Raw genomic sequence first — 20,243 nt, forward strand, 5'->3', positions numbered from 1 at the left:
AAATATCGAAATAATTACGGAAGTTTAAGACTAGCATTATCGATTTGTTTTTTTTTTTAATTACTCCGCCTGTGATGTCTTAAATTCTCTACGGTGCGTTATTCTGATTGGTGGGTAGGCTTTCGGTAACTAGAAATGTATCACAACACTCTGCCATTGGTTGATTTCGGAGAACTAGTGACGTCGTTCAAATTAGTTCATTTTTGTCAAAATCATTTCTATGAATTTTTTTCATACATTTTCGAGAAACTTTGCATTACGATGAGTGAGTTCAGTGTATTTTTCATTTGTTAATAGACTATTAAAATAATAAAATAAAAAAAATGTATAAATCAGCGCTATGATTTTTAAAAGTTTTGTATTTCTGAAATAACTCCGCGTGTGACGTCAGAGGTTCTTCTCTGACCGGATATCCTTCACAGCTCTCAAATCATTGGTTGGTTCATATGAACCAGCGACGTCGTCCAAATTAGTGCGCTTTCATTAAAATATTTTTTTGTCATTTTTTTAATACATTTTCAAGAATTTTTGCGGTAAAATTTAATGCTTTAATTTTTACAACATTTTTTTATATCCTATTTCCCGTTGCTCCGCATTTTCTCTTTGTAAATTTTCCAAGTTAAAAATGAGTTTTTCTTCTGATTCTCCTCAAATGACTTTGATCATTCTTTCCCTCTTCTCTTCATATGTTTCTAACAAATCATGTTTGTGCCTTCGCGAACCCGTGATCTACATTTTATCTCAACCATCGCTAATTCAATTATTCAAAAAACAAAATTGTTTACTCATGAATCTGCTACTGCAAGAGTTTATTCATATCAATAATAATTATATCAATATGAAGAGTTTATTTATGGTTTTTTGTTCTAATTTATAATAACTGTAACACGCTCGTCTTTGTGCTACCTGTGAAAATCAGACCGACCGAACTCTAGCCACAAAAAACGTGTATATTATTCCGAAGCCTACAAAAAATGTAAACATTACAACATTGGAGATACCGATATACGTAAAAAATCAATAACTTAGTCTTATATAACAATAATTGATGTAATACATTTGTGTTACCGATAGAATCAAAATGTATTTCATGTTATAATGAATTTTAAGCTACCGATATGGACAGGCTAAAGAGTTCTGGGCCGTTATTAAAATGAAAAGCTGAGGACGTCATGCCTTCACCGTGACGGTTTACTTGAAGATAAATTCTCCGGAGCGATTACGAAGGTACACTACCGACCCCCCACCGATTAAGGGAAGCGTACGTCATGGTACACATATCTATGACCTAAAGTGACATAACTTTAATATGATATCACAGTTGAAGATAAATTCTCCCAAACGATTACGAAGATACACTACCGATCCCCCCCCCCTTTCCAGTTTTGATGTAAGTACATCGGTTTATACCGGCGAATCTAGTACCCCTCGATACACGTATCCACGCATTACAAGTGTCAAAATTTTATTTCACCGAGCAATTTAAATTTTTATTAATGATTTATTTACGTTTTTAATCGTTCTGAAGTTTGCATTTTTTTTTCTTAAAAGCCTGTTAAAAATATAAAAGAGAAATAAGTAAATTTTGATGTCGAATTAAATTCTGACATAACTCTCAGTTCTGAAAATGAACGCCTAGATGCACAGATAATATGGCTAGATTCTGCCCCGTTAACATATAAGAGCATCTAGGCGTTGAAATTTTGCCACCATAAAAAGTTTATTTAGTTATTATATTTTTTCCATCCGTTTTATTATCTTCCTGTGTGTACGTATTGAGGAGTTAAAGGAGCCGGCTTTGTAATTATTTGATAGATAAATACCGACGTTCGTTAAGCATACCGTCTTTGTAATTGTCAAAAGTAATATGGAAAACATGTCCAAGCGAGCATTTTCTGCTTGAATTCGGATTTATTTGAGTTTATTATCGCTTTGAAGTGGCCACTTTTTATCACAGAAGCCTATTTAAAATATAGTGAGAAAAAATTCGAATTTAAATTAAGTGAAGAATGCGGACTAAAAAAGATGTGGAATTGGTTCAGCCGGATGTATCTCGCCCACACGAAAAAGGTTTCTTCTCAAGAAAGTTTTCCCTCATTGTTGCGACAAATTCAGGTCTTAATAACTCCCTGGGAAGGAAATCTAGCCAGCCTGCAAACATTTGGACATACTGAGATTTTCAGATAATCGATAGACCTGCATTTAGTGTACCAGCTTTATGCACCATCAATCGTGGACAGTGGTATGATGATATTACATTATAGGTAAATGGTGCAGAACCAATTTTTTATGCAGTTTTTGTATGGATTAAAACATTTTTGCATTCCGCAATTAATTTACGGTCTAAGTATATACATAATTAAGCCTAGTCTCTACAGATTGGATGATGGAATTTCGCCAAGGAGAACAGTTTTTTGACCTCCTAATTTATGGACATAAAAGATAATACATCGTTTCTGAACCTCAACTTTGCCATTTGCAAAAATCAGGTTTCCTCGAAACGTAAAATGGTGACTGTAAAATAGATTTTTGATCGGTCAATTCCCAAAACATATCCTGTATGTTTGAGTTTAATCAATCCCAAGTACAAATGCATTAGTTTAAAGTTACAAAAAAATGTGTCCTGGCGAAATAAGGAGCACTTTTCCGAGTTTGAAATAAAACTTGAACCCTGGACTAGTGCTTTTGACTGGTGTAGTGTTTTTATTTATGCTTTATTAAGTTAGAGTATAACATCTTAAGAACTAATATAAACCAATGTAACATTACAATTTTTGGGATGTGATCCGTTGAAAGATTATCCCGATTTCATATTATTTAATTACAGTTATTTAGAATTATGTAGGTTATGATTATCAAACGATCCGCAGCAAAGATTTTCTTCACTTTTATTAATCAGTTAATTTAATAAAACACACACGTTATTATAATATTATTATGAGAGTAGTAGAAGCAAAAATTAGTTATTGATACCTAAATAAACTATGCATGCATAAAAACTTGCAATCTTACTTGCGATCCCACTTGCTATTTAATGATTCTCACACTTACACACACACCTGAATACTTACTCCCGCACAAATATACACAACTACACATTTACACTTACTCTCATACAAATACACAGAAACACACCCTTTTGTAGTATCACAATTTAATATGTATGATTTTTATTCAGAAACTTCGCTGGTCTGTCTTTAAACCATATCTTTTTCATGTTATTATATCATTGTCGACTGTTTGTTTCTGTAAAATAAAATAAAAATAATAATAAAACATTTGTCAGTGCGTAATAAGTTTATGTTCCTTTAATTATGTTGATTTTAATTATAATATCAAAATTTTGAATTGGTCAACTATATTATGGAAATCCCTCTCCTCCACTCCTCCACTCTATTTCATCATCCCTTAACCTTCTTAAGAGCTCTTTTTTTTCTCATGTCTTATATTATATATTATTTTTCTCCTTACTGTGTAACATGTTTTCTCATTATATTTGTAAAAAACTTTAACTGGATGTATGTAATATTTTTCATATTTTGTATTCTTATATAACAACTGTTGTTTTTCCTTAATATTTTTTTTTTAAATACCTACCTAAATAATAGCGCAATTTAAAACCATCTCTAAATCTTGCAAAAACAGATTTAAATTATACTACTTGACGCCGCAAACTTAGCATTCTCCATGGAGTTGGTGAAGCATAATTAGAAATCTCACAATTTTTTTTAAAAAGTTTTTCACAAATATCTCAGTACTCCTTCAATGGAGATTTCGAAGTTTGCTTTTTATACTTTCATATATTACATTTTAAAAAGAAAAACATGTAGTATTTAATCATATTTGTCCCAATGAACAATAAAACAGTATCTAAATTTGTTGCAACAGAAAGGAAAAACACCTTTGAGAAGGATATGCATATGGCACCGCTGTTTTGAACTAATATTTTGTGTCGATCTTGTCAGGAGTCGAAACCGGGAATCGAGCACGGCAAGCAAACGCGCCAACCATCACACTTGTAATTATAATGATTTCTTATTATATTTATTTATTATTATTTATTTATGGATTTATTGCAAAAAAATAATATACACACTTAATAACAGGGAATCTATATAAAACCAATTAATGTAAAATGAAAACGGAGTGTTCTCTGTTTATGATAGTCTCCATCTAACATGGCACAGCCTGTTCCAAGATGGAGATTTTCTATCTTTAGAGCATAAGTAGTCCTATACTAATAAAACAATAACATAAAAAAGAAAAACTAAAACTACTTAATTATAAATGCCCAGCTAATCAAATGTAAGAAATTAAATATCGTTATTATACAAAGATAAAGCATATGTATATGTGCCAAGAATACATGTTACTTAAACATAAATAATATAGTATAGTGTATAATAAAAAACTAATATATACTAAGTAATAAAATACATAAAAATATCAATAATATGTGTACCAATTAGGTATATAAAGTACTACGTTTATTGATTTAAATATATTTTTCAAAAAAATCTCTCGCTAAACTATGTATATGGGCTGTTAGTTTTATTTTAAAATTTGTTTTACATTTTGAATCTTTTATATTTGGCAATAAATCATTAAATATTTTTGGAGCAATTACATTGTATTGCTTTTTACCAAAGGCGGTTGACACAAATGGGACAGTACAGTTAATTTGTGTTGCTGAACGAGTGTTTATATTTTGTTGGGTTCTTTTAACCTCACTTAATTTATCATAAAATTTAAGTAGTAGGCACCTTACTGTCTTACATATAATATCTTCAACTCAGCGAATAAATCTTCCGTCGAATACCTCAAGGGTTTTTTGAAAATGATCTTCATGATCTATTTTTGTGCTATTTTACTGGTTCGAGGATTGAACGAGAGCAACCTCCCCAAGCTAAATTGCAATATGATAGTTTGCTTTGACAAAAAGCAAAGTAAATTTGTCTCATAAGTTGAGTATTCAAAATATTTCTTGGGCTTTTATAAATCTATGCTCGTGTCTATCCGTCTTATTACATTTTTTTGCCTAGGTTGTCCAGTTGAAATTTTTATCGTTAATCTAAAACAAAATACGGGTTTTTATATGCAAAAAACATGCAATTCAAATACTCGTATGTGAATTCAGAGTGTAGGTTTACATATAACTGCAGTGGTCTCAAACCTTTATATTTATGTAGGTATATGTACGTTTTCATTCCTATTTTTTCTTTTATTTAGAAATTTTGACAAAATAAGTACAAGAGTTTGAGATTGTCCAAATTTTTGTAGACAACGACTGGATTTACCTCCCTGGAGAGCTGTTAACATTTACATATTATAACAGAGACGTAGAACATTTTAGAGGAGGTAATATAGAAGTCTACCATCTACAGGGATTATGACCCGTCATTGGCTGGTTTAAGTGGCCACTTTACACACTGTAACATTCACCATTCTGCCCATATTTAAACATATATATCCCTTCAATTCTTTCAACTGTTGATGTTTGTGAAGTTAAAGAGCTGAAACCTTTATTTATACTGGTGAGATTCATCCAATTGAATTATTTCACCTACCCACTAGGCAACGCCTGAATTTTTTTGTTTTTTCAATTTCTATACTTCTTTATGGACTAGGTGGATTTGTCAACAATATTTTGAGTTTGTTCAAATTTTTTTAGACAATGACTGGATTCAACTCCCTGGGGAGCTGTTAACATTAACATATTATAACAGAGATAATGAACATTTTAGAGAAGGTAATATAGAAGTCCCGTAGATGCCTATAGACTAGACTTCTATATTACCTTCTCTAAAATGTTCTTCATCTCTGTTATAATATGTTAAAATAAGTATAAATTTACAAAATGATTGGTACATACATTATTGAAAATAACGTTTCTACCTCTCTAATAGAGTGAAAACTCGTGTTTAGAGGGGGGTTTGTTTAGCATTTATTTTTATTTTTGTTAATTTTGTCCGCCTCGTAACGGTCAGCGCTTACTATGCAAGAGTTTTAGGGTTGGATTTCCGACGAGGTTGACGTAAAATATTTATTTAAAAAGTTGATTTTGCACTAGGATATTTTATTGTCCCTGGACTGACATGAAGCATAAGATTGATCATCTTACCATCATGAAAAAAAATCATTCAGATTCGCTGCAATTAATGAACAGATGCATTGCCCTACGCACCACTATGTGTGGATAGGCGGCCTCCGTGGCGTAGTGGTCAAGACGCTTGACTTACGCACGGAAGGTTCCGGATTCGATTCCCGGTGACAACACAAAAAAATAATTGTTGTTGAGTTTTCTCAAGCCTGGGTATTCTGTGATGTAATTCACTACTTTATTTGGGCCTCCTGGCCTGTTGCGAAGCTAAAAAAAAAAAAAAAAAAGTTAATAAATAAATAAAATAAAAAATAAATAAAAATATAAGGATTTAATGATGATGATGATATGTGACCAGATTTAAAATGCATATTCTGCGACCTCTGGCGAGTAGTACAATTATAAAATTGAACTTATTCCGTTTAAATATTTCTGATACATTTAAATTTATTTCAACAAAGAGGAAAACATTTTTGAGAAGGGAATATGGAAGTCTAGGCATTTACAGGGCTTATGACCCGTCATCGGCTGGTTTAAGTGGCCACTTTACACACTGTGTAACATTTACCATTCTGCCCATGTTTGAACATCCACATTTCATCAACTCTTCCATCTGTTGACTTTTGTGAAGTAAAAGAGCTGAAACCTTTATCACATGGGTAAGATTCATCCGGCTGAACCAAATCACCTACTAGGCAACGCCTGAAAACAATTTAAACTAAATGGACAAAGTACATTTTTAACACCAAGAAGTAGAATTATGCAAAAATAATTCAATTTAATTTTTTTTTTGATATTTTTTTTTTCCAAAAATATTTACATAATAGTCCTAAATTAAAGTCCTGCTGAGTTGTATACATACAACCTATCAGCAGGTTTTTACAAATAGCTTAAATTATTCATACTTAACCTACATTAATAATAGTTTTACTTGAAAAACATTACATATTATACCATATTTCATTACGTTATTAAAAAATTCAAAACTATTAAAACAAAAAACTTTTTTCGATTAACCATAATTTGAGCATACGTCTCACTTTTGTATTTGACTCAGTATTTTTAATATTGTTTGGTGACTTGTTAAATATTTAAGGTATACTGTATTGCAGTGTCTTTTTGCCATATTTATTACAATATCTAGCCCTAGCTAGCCCTTCCGTACTATTAAACCTGGGGTTGTAATCATGTACCAACTTGTGTTTATACTCGGAGTGCGACGCATGCTGACAAATTGAGTTGTTCCAAATGATCATTTATTATCATTATCATATTCGTCAATGATATTGGAATATTGTGTCTCTGGCGGTATACATCTTTATGTAGTAGCAATTTGATCTTAGAATTTTGCAAAGTTTATTAAAATTAATATTAGTTTCACTTGATCACCCCCGGGAAGTTATAGCGTATCGTTTAATTGATTCAGAGAGAGATAAATAAATACACATAATAATAATTTAAAAAGTCATTTTTATTTATTTATTGTATTTATTTACATACATAAGTTTATTGTACATATTTTGAGACGATAAGTCCCAACTCCATGGGACTAAAAGTCCTGTGTTGAGATGAGACGAGCAATTATATTACACAGACAAATGAGTATATCACCACAAATATAGGATAAGAAACAAAAAATAATTACAAAAAAAAATAAAAAAATACATATATATGGCACATCAATATGGTAAACAGTAAATTCAAGCATTCGGAAAATCATCAAGGAGTTTCCTACTCAAATCCCTCCCACTAAGGAAAATCCAGTCCTTAACTCCTTTCTTGAATTTTTTTTTGTATTTGAGAGCCTAATACGTTCTTCCAAAATATTGAACACTCTCGGTGCGATAAGTGAGAGATGTCGCTGAGCAAAAGTCGTACGGGTTTTGGGTAACATAATTCATGCTCTGGGAATACCTCGTACGGACATGCTGAGACCTCTTCTTATTGTTTGACCAGAAGTGAGTAAGTGCTTCTTTTAGGTACAGTTGTCTCATATCCAGCACCTTCATGTATTGGAACAGCTGTTCTGACGGGTATGTTGGAGGGCGCCAGGAGACCCTAAATACCTCCCATTATGCAATGATTTCGGCTCTCGTGCGTCTGGGTTGACTACTTCTAAATTACAGATTAAGAGATACGGTGCTTATTATTTTCTTCACATTTCGCTTAGAACCTGCAACATGCTTAGATTAGAACACTTGTTCCTATACAATTTCCGTCCACGCGTTTGATTCCTAATGAAATAACGCCTTTCATCATTATGCTTAAGGATAGACATACTCGTATCTACCGAGAATTAATTAGGCACAGCCATAAATAGAGTACTTAATATGTACGTTAAATGGCATATAAAAGCACTCGGACATGCCAAAATTAAATATTTTATTTTATTAATATATCCTTCCTTTCATCTTTTACTTATCTTTATTTCCGCTTGATATATTTTTATGTTTTGTTCTATTTTTAACATCGTTTAAACCGTTATTTTATTTTATTTTATCCACATAAACGGCAAATCTGCCTTTTACAAACATTTATAATATTAACATATTTGGCCTAGTATTTTTTTTTTTAAACATGAATTTCCTTATACCCAAGATTTATAAAAAAAAAATTAAACCAAAAATTATACAAAGATTTATATTTTTAAAAATTAACCTAAAAATTATACAGCATATTCAGTAGAAATTTTAAATAATAAAACATTCTACAGTAAAACAACAAGAAAACCATAGGTACTGTTTCACACAGCTAGGCAAAGTGAACGAAAAACTGTATATAAATATGTTATGAAATGCATGAATAAATAAATATAATTACCATTCACCATCTTTGAAAAAGTTCAAAAGGTTTGTTCAATGGGAACAATACCCTACACTAAATATATCAGATACGTGGGAATAACTATTGCCGAAATCATGAAGTTTATTTAATACGGCATTACAAGTATACACTGTCCGTGAATTTTTGCTACAAAACGGTGGCACCTGTCTAATCATTCTTCCATTCATTTTGTTGCATCATATTTTTTTATTTTTTTTTTACGATAAACATAAGTGATAAAAGAGAGTATTAAAAAAATAAAGCATAATTACATAGCAATGAAATACATATTGATAGTAGAAATAGTAAACAAAAAAATCCCACAGAGGCACTGCCTGTTCGTGGGTATACAAGAAAATGATAATGTATTCTTGCTCCTATAATAAATAATGACAGTTATAATATTTTTGTGTAACATAAGAAAGAAAAAATAAAATATTCTGTAAAAGATAATATGGTATTTTTTTTATAGTAATTAAAAAAGGAAATAAAAAATATTTAAAAAAACATTACAAGCATTCATAACCACATTCACACACATATATACATATGTATATATATTCGCACATACTTATTTATATTATATTTTATACATACATATACATTAGGGTGGGCCGATATTTTTTATTTCCGAATTTTTAAATGAAAGGGGTCTAAAAAGTTGCCTTTTGGATTACTCGGAATGCAAAAAATATCAAAAAAAATATTTGATCCTACTTTTGGCCCTCAACCAGAGCTTGAAGTTTTCGAAAAAGTAAATTTTTTGCTCTAAACCGGCGGGGTCATTTCGTATTTAAGTAAAAAAAATCAGTCCAATTAAATGTTATAATGTGCATTAAACCTTATTAAATAAGCATTTAAGGGCATGAGTTACGCTGTATTTTGTAATAAATGGGTAGCATTGTTTTAATGCGCCATTGTTTGCGTCAATATTATCCAGGCACTCAACGGAATCAGTTCCGCGGAGTGTAAACTTTTTGCATTTCCGTAGTTTTAAAACATGTTCGAATTTGTAATGTGATTCGGTTATATCTTTACTAACAAAAAATAATATTATCAATATAGATAATTAACAAAATGTTCAGGCAGTTGTAAACTTTAAACCTCGGTTGAAGACCAAAAGTAGTATGGAATATTTTTTTAAATAATTTTTACATTTAACGTGATCCAAAATGCAACTTTTTAGACCCCTTTTACTTTGATGTTTAAAAAAATAAAAAACTTCACACATCATCGGACCACTCTAATATACATATATATTAATGCCTGAAACATTGCTATATATTCTTTAAACCCTTACTGTCTTCATTTTTGTCGTTTGTTTATTGTTTTTATTCCTTGCCTTTACCGGATAAACTTCATGTCTTCTTCCAAACTCGTTACCTGATCCCACGTTCCTCTTCATGTAAATAATGTGAAGAAAATAAATATATCTTTTTATGAGTTCATATGTACATTGTGCATGCTTTATCTATCCACTTAAAAATAAAATTGCATACATTGCTGAAAAAAAAACTGTCTACAAATTTTCACAGCTTTTTCCTATTGTCAGGTCTGTTTTTTGGTTGGCTGTAAGATTTTTCTTTTAGCAAAAGTGCATTAATTTTTGTAATTGAAGTTTTAAATAAAGAAATAATATATTTCCTAGACATTTTTGCTATCGCAGTTAACAGATCAGTGCACTCGACAAAGCAATAAATAAATGAACGACTTATGTATTATGTATATTATAATATGTACATACATATATTTTCCGGTCTAGTTTTACACACAAATATATCTACACTTACACACCCGTACCGGTTTTGACCAAGATTGGTATTTGGTCTGCGGTCTTGCCGTGTCCATGTAAGCGAACCTTATCAAAACAACTGATAGAAAAATTGCGACGATGCTAATTAAAAGCATGAATATATGGACGAAGAAATGCAGAAAAAGTTTTTACGATGACCATGCTCGTCGCCTAGTATTATTTTAGAAATCTTAGGGGATTTCAATGATTTACGCGTCCATTATAAAAGATCGTGTGTTCTTCCTTAGAAGAGGTTTCCCTAATAAGGGGGACTCTTAAATTATTTTTTATGCATATCTCTTGACAGGTACAATATAATGGACTTCTTATAATTAAAAAAAAAAAACTAATTGCGATTGTTGGTTTTATATTTATTATTATATTTACTAATACAAATAGGGTCAAAGCACCAATGAATGATTGTTTAAGGTTCAGCTTGTAGTGAAATCCACATTTAAGGTATAAAGTTCATTATATAAGCCTACAAAATGGAAGGAAACGATAAAAAACAGATTAATTTTTCTAAGTATTTTTACTTTTTTATTGAAATACGAGTATTACAATTATAATTAATATTACTAAAAAAAATTAGCAAAATCACCAGTAAATGACCACTACTACATCATAACATTATTAAATACCCTAACACATTAGAATATGTATATATTCAAATAATTGCAAATTGAAAAGGGGGGGGGCATCGAAGCATCACTCTAAGTATTATTTTTTGTATATTTATTAGGGAGTTCCAATAGACGCCGTGCAACCTCCCCAGCCCAATATACCACAGATGAATACCACAGAAATTCCATTCATGACCGGCGTCAAAAACATAGATATTATCATACATAAGCATTAGATTAACGAAGTTAGTCGTAAACTTTATATCAGTATGCACTCCTCACAAGATTGCAGAATTTCATACCAATCAATGCAAGGCAACCATAAGTCCTGAGCTTACATCTTCCACTCCCTAATTATGGGTGTTATCTAGATACTAATTCTAAATTTTTCGATAGGTTGGTCCGATTTAGAATGTTTGTGTACGTTATTTATTTATTTATTTACACGCCCTACGGACTTTTACATATATTAGAAATTACATTCAAGTGCGGCAGTGAAACATAAGTATGTAAATTTAGTTAAAATTAAAGATAACATAAGAAAAGCTAAAAGATACAATAATAAGTAAAAATTAGGAAATGTACCTACATAGGTATAGGGTACATAGAAAAATATTTCATAAATTTACATATGAAAACATACACACATACATATACATACATATAAGTTTATACATTATTATAGAGATACATGAGAAAAAAAAAAAAAAATAAAGAACAATATTAAGAAATTTTATACAAATTAATTTATAACCTTTTGAATACTTAACCCATATTTATATAAAGACAGACGAAATATATCAACTTCACCATACGTTACCTAGCCGGTGTAGTCTAGGTATTGGTGAATTGTAATAATAATTGTGACTGCCGGGAGATTAAAAAAATAACGTTAGCTGCCGAGTATTTCGAACTGGTACTTTTAAGCTGATAACACTAGTTAATTCCGGGACGTCCAATACGCCATTTGCTATTTTATATAAATTTAATGAATCATTTATGATTCTTCTTTTACAAAGAGTTGACATATTTAGTGTACATAATAAATTATCGTTTATATCTTTAATCTTCGCGAATTTGACCACATAACCAAATACCGCACGCAACTACACTGGTTCTGTATGAGGCATAAAAGAAACATTCACATTCTATCTCTATCTCACACGGATGTTCAAATATGGCAGAATGGTAAATGTTACACAGCGTGTATAGTGGCCACTTAAACCAGCAAACGATAGGCCATAAGCCATGTTGATGCCTAGACTTCTATATTACTCTCTAAGATGTTCTTCTTTTTTATAGTGATAGTGATAGTTATTAATGTAATTTATATAGATGATGTAAAGTACTGTGTTTTATGTTTTCTTACTATTTCGGATGTATTTACTATGTATGATATTATGTACTGTCACAAAAATGTTTTTTTTTTATGTACAGTCCCAAATTAGTTTTTTATATAACTCCAGCAGCTCAATCACAAATAACTATCGACATGCTAATAAGCGACGTGATATCGATTTCTCACCATAGTTGTTTATCATATTTTTATTTATTTAACTTTTTGTACATAAGGTTATTTGTACATTGGCAGGCTTATTGCAAAATGGCAATTTCTTCCAACCAACCAATAAAATAAAAGTTTTATTTTTATAATTCAAGTTACAGAACATGTTCAATAGAAAAAAAAGATTAAAAAGCTAAAAGTATATAAAAATAGAAATAAACGTATTTGTTTATAAATTACCTTAAATAAAAACTATTACTCAATGGGAAAAAGAAAAAAAGAGGAAAGAGGAAAAAGGAAAGGAGGAGAGATTAAGGAAGAGAAAGGAGATGTTTTTTCAGGCGTGATTTAAACTGAGATAATGTAGTAACATCTTTGATGGTGGGTGGGAGATGATTCCCCTGTCGAGCCGCATGGACACTATATGAGTTAGAGAAGAAAGAGGAATTGTGGATGGGTATTAAGAGAGTGCCTTGAGAATTAGAACGAAGAGGTAAACCATGAACTGATAAGCGTTGAAATTTTTCACGCAGGTATAGAAGAGCGTTAGGACTATGAAGTACATTGAACAGAAGTGAGAGGGAGTGATAGTCTCTCCGCTGTCTTATTTTGAGCCATTTCAGTTGCCTACGATAATCAGAAATGTGGTCATATTTCCTAAGACCAAAAATGTACCTTATGCATGTATTCTGAAGTCGTTCAAGTTTATCGAGTTGCTCACAGCTTAAATCAGTCATGGAAACATCAGCGTAATCTAGAATGGGTAGTAGTAATGCTTGTACAAGGGTGCATTTAGTACTAATGGGTAAGAATTTTTGCAACCTTCTAAATGAGTGTAGACTGAAAAATATTTTGCGGCTTAATTCATTAGTATGAGCTCGCCAGCAGAGATGTTCATCCATTTGTACTCCTAGATTTTATTCATATTTGCGATCACAATTGAACATCCGTGAACACATAATATTAAATGTCAAAATATTTACGTTTCGCTACTATAATCCTGCTACACAATCACATATTTGAATTTTACTGGTGTAAATATGGAAAATATCCCAAAACTGCTATTTTCTATTATTTATTTATTATTTATCGTGCTATTCATTGCATTTAGCCGGCGGTTGGCAATCCAAATGTTAAGAAAAAGAGGTCGCCATAGTAATTGTAAATTAATTTTTACTTATTTGTATTAGATATTCCTTACTATTTTGCGAATGAAATAAATTGTATAATTTCTTACAGTAAACACCGATTTTTCGCCAATGAACTGTATTTATTTACGAGGAAAACAAAAAAATTAGCCGACACGAGCGATGACTTAGAGATTACACACGCGTTGACTTATGACAGCGATAACTTAAGCATGTTCATTATTTAAATTTGATGCAACAGAGAGGGAAAACATTTTTGAGAAGGGAATATGGGAGTCTAGGCATTTACAGGGCTTATGATCTGTCATTGTCTGGTTTAAGTTGCCACTTTACACACTGTGTAACATTCACCATTCTGCCTATGTTTGAACATCCACATTTTCTCAACTCTTCCATCTGTTGACTTTTATTTATTTATTTTTTTATTTATTTAACACTTTTTTTTTTTACATTTACATTTACATTTACATTAACATTTTACATTTTACATTTTTTACATTTTTTTTTTGCACCACAACAGGCCAGATGGCCTAATTACAGTGGTGAATTACATCACAGAGAACCCAGGCTTGAGAAAAATCATATTTTATTTTTTGTGTTCTCACCGGGAATCGAACCCGGAACCTTCCGTGCGTGAGTCAAGCGTCTTAACCACTACACCACGGAGGCCGTGTGTAGTGGTCAAGACGCTTTAAATATATATACATTATATATACATATAAGGTCGGGCATATTGCCTTGAGCAATTTCTTCCTACCTAACCAAACCTTTCAGTTAGAGAAAATTACAAATACATGGACATATTGAAACTTACAATTTTATACAAAAATTAAAAACAAAGATTAACAAAATAAAAATATTTTAAAAAATAACACCATACTATGAAAAGAGAAGAGGGGATGGGAATGAAAGAAGAAGGATAAAGGAACAATTTAAATATTTGGATGGTGACATTTCAATCTTGACTTAAATGTAAATAAAGAAGGGGCGTCTCTTACATTAGTCGGTAGATTATTCCACAATCGAGCGGCTACTACTGTGAGAGAGGAGGCAAGAAAATTAGAGCGATGACAGGGTACTAAAAGAGTTCTCTCGTTACTAGTGAAGTAAAAGAGCTGCAACCTTTATCATGTGGGTGAGATTCATCCGGTTCAACCAATTTACCTACTAGGCATCGCCTGAAATTTTGTATACGTCTTTTTTTACCAGGTAGTTAATTCAACAATGTTTTGAAAATGTCCAAATAAGGCAAGCATTTGGACATACTCAAAACATTGATGTTCATTATTGTTCATTGTGATCGCTCAAATGCTTAGCATGTTTTTAAGCTCGTCGATAGTTATTTGTGATCGAGCTACTGGGAGTATAATATCTACTTCATGTATTATATGTTTACACAAAACAAAATAAATATGCGTGAATTTTTCTTATCATTCCTGCTTCAAATAGTATAGATCACGTCTTATTTGAGGCCTTGATTCGTGCTAATTTGGTAAAATGCATAGAACCGCTTTGTAAAGAGGCAATGTAATCGGGGAATAGGATAAGCTTTTTTAATCTTGTGTTTGTATTCGCGAAACCGCATTCAATTCGTCAGACCTCTACACTCTACACGTGTACCTTTGATGCCCCTAATGACTAGAAGTGCCAGCGCTGGGTAAGAATAAATATTTATGTATATAATATAGATATGTAAGTTAGAACGCACGCCATAGGTGCGCGCTCTCATGCGCCAAAACAAAAAAACCGGTTCATAGGTAACGCCAAACCATCGCCAAAAGCTCAAAGGAGCGGTTTTAGTACTTGCCTATTGACTTTCTCAAACATTTTTTGTTGAGAAATCCAACAAAAAAAAATGCACTTTTTATTTTTTCGGCCTCTAGATGTTAAGGTCAGCGCGTTTGCCTACCATGCAAGAGGTCTCTGGTTCGATTCCCGACATGTTTGACACGAAATATTTATTTAAAAGGGTATTTTTACAAAAAATATTTGTTAGTCCCTGGGCTTGTACCTGAAGCATGTAACTGATCATTTTACCTTCATGTAACAAAAATGATTAAGATACAATGCATTTGGTGTACCAATGCAGTGCCCTATGCACCATTAGGTGCTGAAAGGAAATGATGATATTTTATTTACCGTCACAACTGCCTGGGCCCCAATTTTTTAAAACAAGTTTTCTTCAGCTGTCTGTAAAATAAAATTAAAATTTCAAAAATGCTTGTCACAAGAGGCAAAATTGGCAGTTCACAACGGAGTCCTGGTCCCGTTCCTGATGTATGGGAGAGGAGTATGGACTTGGAAAAACAGGGATGAAAGTAGGCTGAATGCTGTCGAAATGCGATCTCTCAGGCGAATGTGTGGTAAAACTATTATGTGGTAGAACTATGGACGATAGATGCACAAATGTTGAGGTTCGTACATTATGTAAGGCTGAGACAAGCACTATCGACAAAATCAAGAAAGGAGCTCTGCGCTGGTTTGGACATGTAGAACGAATGGACAGCGAGAGAACTGCTAAGAATATTTACAATGCGAATGTTGATGGATGCAGAAATAGAGGAAGACCGAGAAATATTTAAGATGGACATGTCAAAAGTCGGAATAATCGGCGCGCGTGCATGAGAAGATGTATGAATGTAGAGGAAGCGAGATCTGTATGCAAAAAAAGAGTGTTGTGGCGTTCTATCCTCTCTGCCTACCCTTACGGGGAAACGGCGTGATGGTTTGTTTGTTTGTGTTTGTTTGATACAAAATATTTGAAAATTTAAAAGTATCTTTGTCTTATCTGTAATTTTTAACTATGTTTCAGAAGAATAATTACATTTATATTGCGTTTTTCATTTATAAAGTTTGCTTTTACTGTATGGACAATTGAAGATAATTATGTTAAACCATTGCAATTGAGAACAAAGTTATCTTTCTATAAAGCAAAATGAAATTTTTCTATGTTCAAAATGGAATATTTGGTGTACAAAGTTGCGAGCGGCGCGAGGTGGCCGGCTTCATTCATCCGGGTTTTGCCCTCCCAGTCGGCCACACGTCCTACCACGCTATTAAAATTATTTTGAAGTCTAAGAATATAATTATTGTTTTACAAAATATTCCAGTTTCATTCGGTGTACAAGTATTTATCAAACCTATCGAATTGTGATCACTTTTACAGGTTACCCATTGACACTTTAAATTTTAACAGAAATATACCTGTTTTTGTACAAAAAACTAGATTTTACTTTATGGACTATTGAAGATAACTTTATTAACTTTCTATCGAACGAAGTTATGCAGAAAGCAGCTAACCATAGAAAAGTGAAACTGAGATAATAGCACTTTTTTGAAAAGAGTCAATAATCGAATTTACACAACAGTTCAAATGTTTTTGACTTTGACAAATGATAAACAATAAATATAAAAGTTTATTACTACATTACAAACAAGAATTAAATTATGTATTTGACCAGTTTTAATGGTTTTTAAAGTACCGCAAGATTTTTTTAGTGTTGGGGGTATTTTTTGTAAGTTGAGAAATGCCGTTTTTGTGATTGACACAATTTTCAGTAGGTGATTATTGCAGTTTTTTTTATGAAAGCGGTTTGGGTGTTTTTAGCAGAACATAGAATCAACCTTGATAGCACCTGATAACACCAATATTTTCTTTTTTCAAAATTGTCGACTGGCTACTTTCTGCATAACTACGTTGTATTGTAATTGGAGCGGAGATTGGTAAGTGAACATCTTACTCAACTTCAATTTTTTCTATAAAATAAAATTAAGTTTTCTGTATGAAAAATACAATATGCTTACAATTTTTCTCTTAAACTTTTTCAATTATAGATTCCCGACTAAGATGCTTAAAACTTTTATTAAAACATACGCATTTTTGCACGTACATTTCGATCTTTCTTTATATATGTCTAGTGGAAGAATCTTTCTATTGTTATAATTTTCATAATATTCTTTATAGGTTAAAGCTGGTACTGAATAATTATATTTTGTAAATATTTTATCTTTTACATCATTATCATTTACCTATCCGTACCCAACGGTGCACAGGGCACTGCATTAGTACTCCGATTGCAGGGTGTCTAAATCATTTTAGTTGAATGGAAGATAAGGTAATCAGTCTAACGCTTCGGGTGCCAGAGCAGGAAACATTAAAACATTGCAGTGTTAAACCACCTTAAAAATCCATGTTTAATGTCCTTTTATTAGGAATTGAGCCCAGGACTCAAAAATGGTGGGCAAATGTGCCAACCACTCCACTACGAGACAGACTTATCTCCACTTGATTTTCATTTCAGGACTTTTACCTCAAAACCTCCATAGAGTCAAAAACACTCGTCGAGGGTTGTAGTTGTATTTCACACTCAGAACTGTATTCTTTGATCGCACGGACACAAAACAGTGTCCTTACAAGTGAAAGTTAGAATTCTTCATCTTTTTACAAACTAATAAAAATAGCTAAATTTTTTATTTCTTTTTTTCATCGTTATTTAAAATTTGCTGATTTCATGACGACTCGGGAAAAAATTAAAAAGTTAAATGATAAGTAATTGTTTACGTCCAAATGGACAAAATGTGTTTCATAAAAAAATCAAAACCTATTTTGACTCAACTTTTTGTGGAGCAAATAAGCTCTATTAACTTAACCCTTACTGGCCAAAGGGGGTATCTAGGGTCCCCCAGGTAATATATTTTTTTAATGACTTTTTTATTATTCGTAACATTGATTTTATTTGATGCATCATCCTTACATCATTATGTTATGAATATATAAAAATTATTCAATTTTGCCCAATTCCTTAAATAATAATTGACATTTGGCACATTTGACTTTGCTTTTCCCCCGTGCAAACGGCAAACATAAACATCAACATTCATTGCCCAATAGTTTTACAATCGTTGATACGTTGGTCAGATAGCACGAGTGCTTTTTGTTAATTGGTCGCTTTTTTACTAAAACTACAAAATTCCAGATTTACTATTTTACATTTTGCATGCATTCCCTCGATTCCTTTCCCCTGTATTTCCACCCTAACAGTTGACATTAAAACAGTGCTGTTTGACGTGGCAAAGAGACAGCAGTGCGATGACATACCAAACAGCATCCTCTCTCAACAATATTTTATTAAAAAATGAATGAATTTCGGAGAAAACTCAAAATATTGCGAATCAATTTTATAAACACTACCATGAGAAGCATAACGCGTTTTTTAAAAAGTCGTATTTATAACATTTAAACTGGGGTATTCCTAGTACTGCTTCTAGGAAATCGTGGCTTTTTTCACTTTCAGGCTCGGAAAGGTTAAAATGGCAGCTGGGCGGAAAGCGAACCTCGGACTTTTGATCCGAAGTCCGCAACACAACCATAGAACCACAATCCGATTCTTAAATAAAACAGATAAAAATTTTAATATTTATTTATTTCGCATAAAACTTGTTTTTTTCTTCTATATTAACACCTCACTGGTCATAGCCCTTATCGAGGCATTCATTTACATTATTGTGTAAATATTTCTCTCTGAAATATGACTGTATACCAGGGGCGAACCGTGTATAGAAGCGATTATGCGCAGCTTACCATTATATTTGACTAACCATAAAAATGTTTCATTGTAACTTTATTTACAGAAAAACAAATAAATAATTAAGATTTATTTTAAATCACCGTTGAGATTTTTATCCGAATATAAATATAAATTTTCATAAAGCGCGCCCAGCATCTGAGGCGCCAAGAAACTAGCCGATTTTTCCAGCTTATTATTTATACAAATATGTATACTATATTTTAAATGTATTAACCCCAATGCGGGTTTTTTCTCTTGATAGCAGGGGCGAACCGTGTATAGAAGCGATTATGCGCAGCTTACCATTATATTTGACTAACCATAATAATGTTTTACTGTAATTTTATTTACAGAAAAACAAATAGGTAATTACTTTTTATTTTGAATCATTTCCACCGTTTGTATTTTTATCCTAATATAAATATTAATATTAATAAAGCGTGTCTAGCGCCTGCGGTGAGCCAAGAAACTAGCCGATTATTCCAGCTTATTTTTCATACAAATAAGTATACTATATTTTGAATGTCTTAACCCCAGTGCGGGTTTTTTCTCCTAGATTAAACTTGCAGATTACAAAATTATTTGAAGATTCTTAATTTGGAAAACAGTATTTCAAACATTATTTCTTAAGGACTATTTTTCTTTAAAATGGTAATTTTGACATAAGACCATAATTACTTTCATGC

The sequence above is a fragment of the Micrasema longulum genome, unplaced genomic scaffold (assembly GCF_059751315.1).
Source record: "Micrasema longulum isolate JH-2025_06_02 unplaced genomic scaffold, ASM5975131v1 h1tg000041l, whole genome shotgun sequence".
In the NCBI taxonomy this organism is placed as follows: Eukaryota; Metazoa; Arthropoda; class Insecta; order Trichoptera; family Brachycentridae; genus Micrasema; species Micrasema longulum.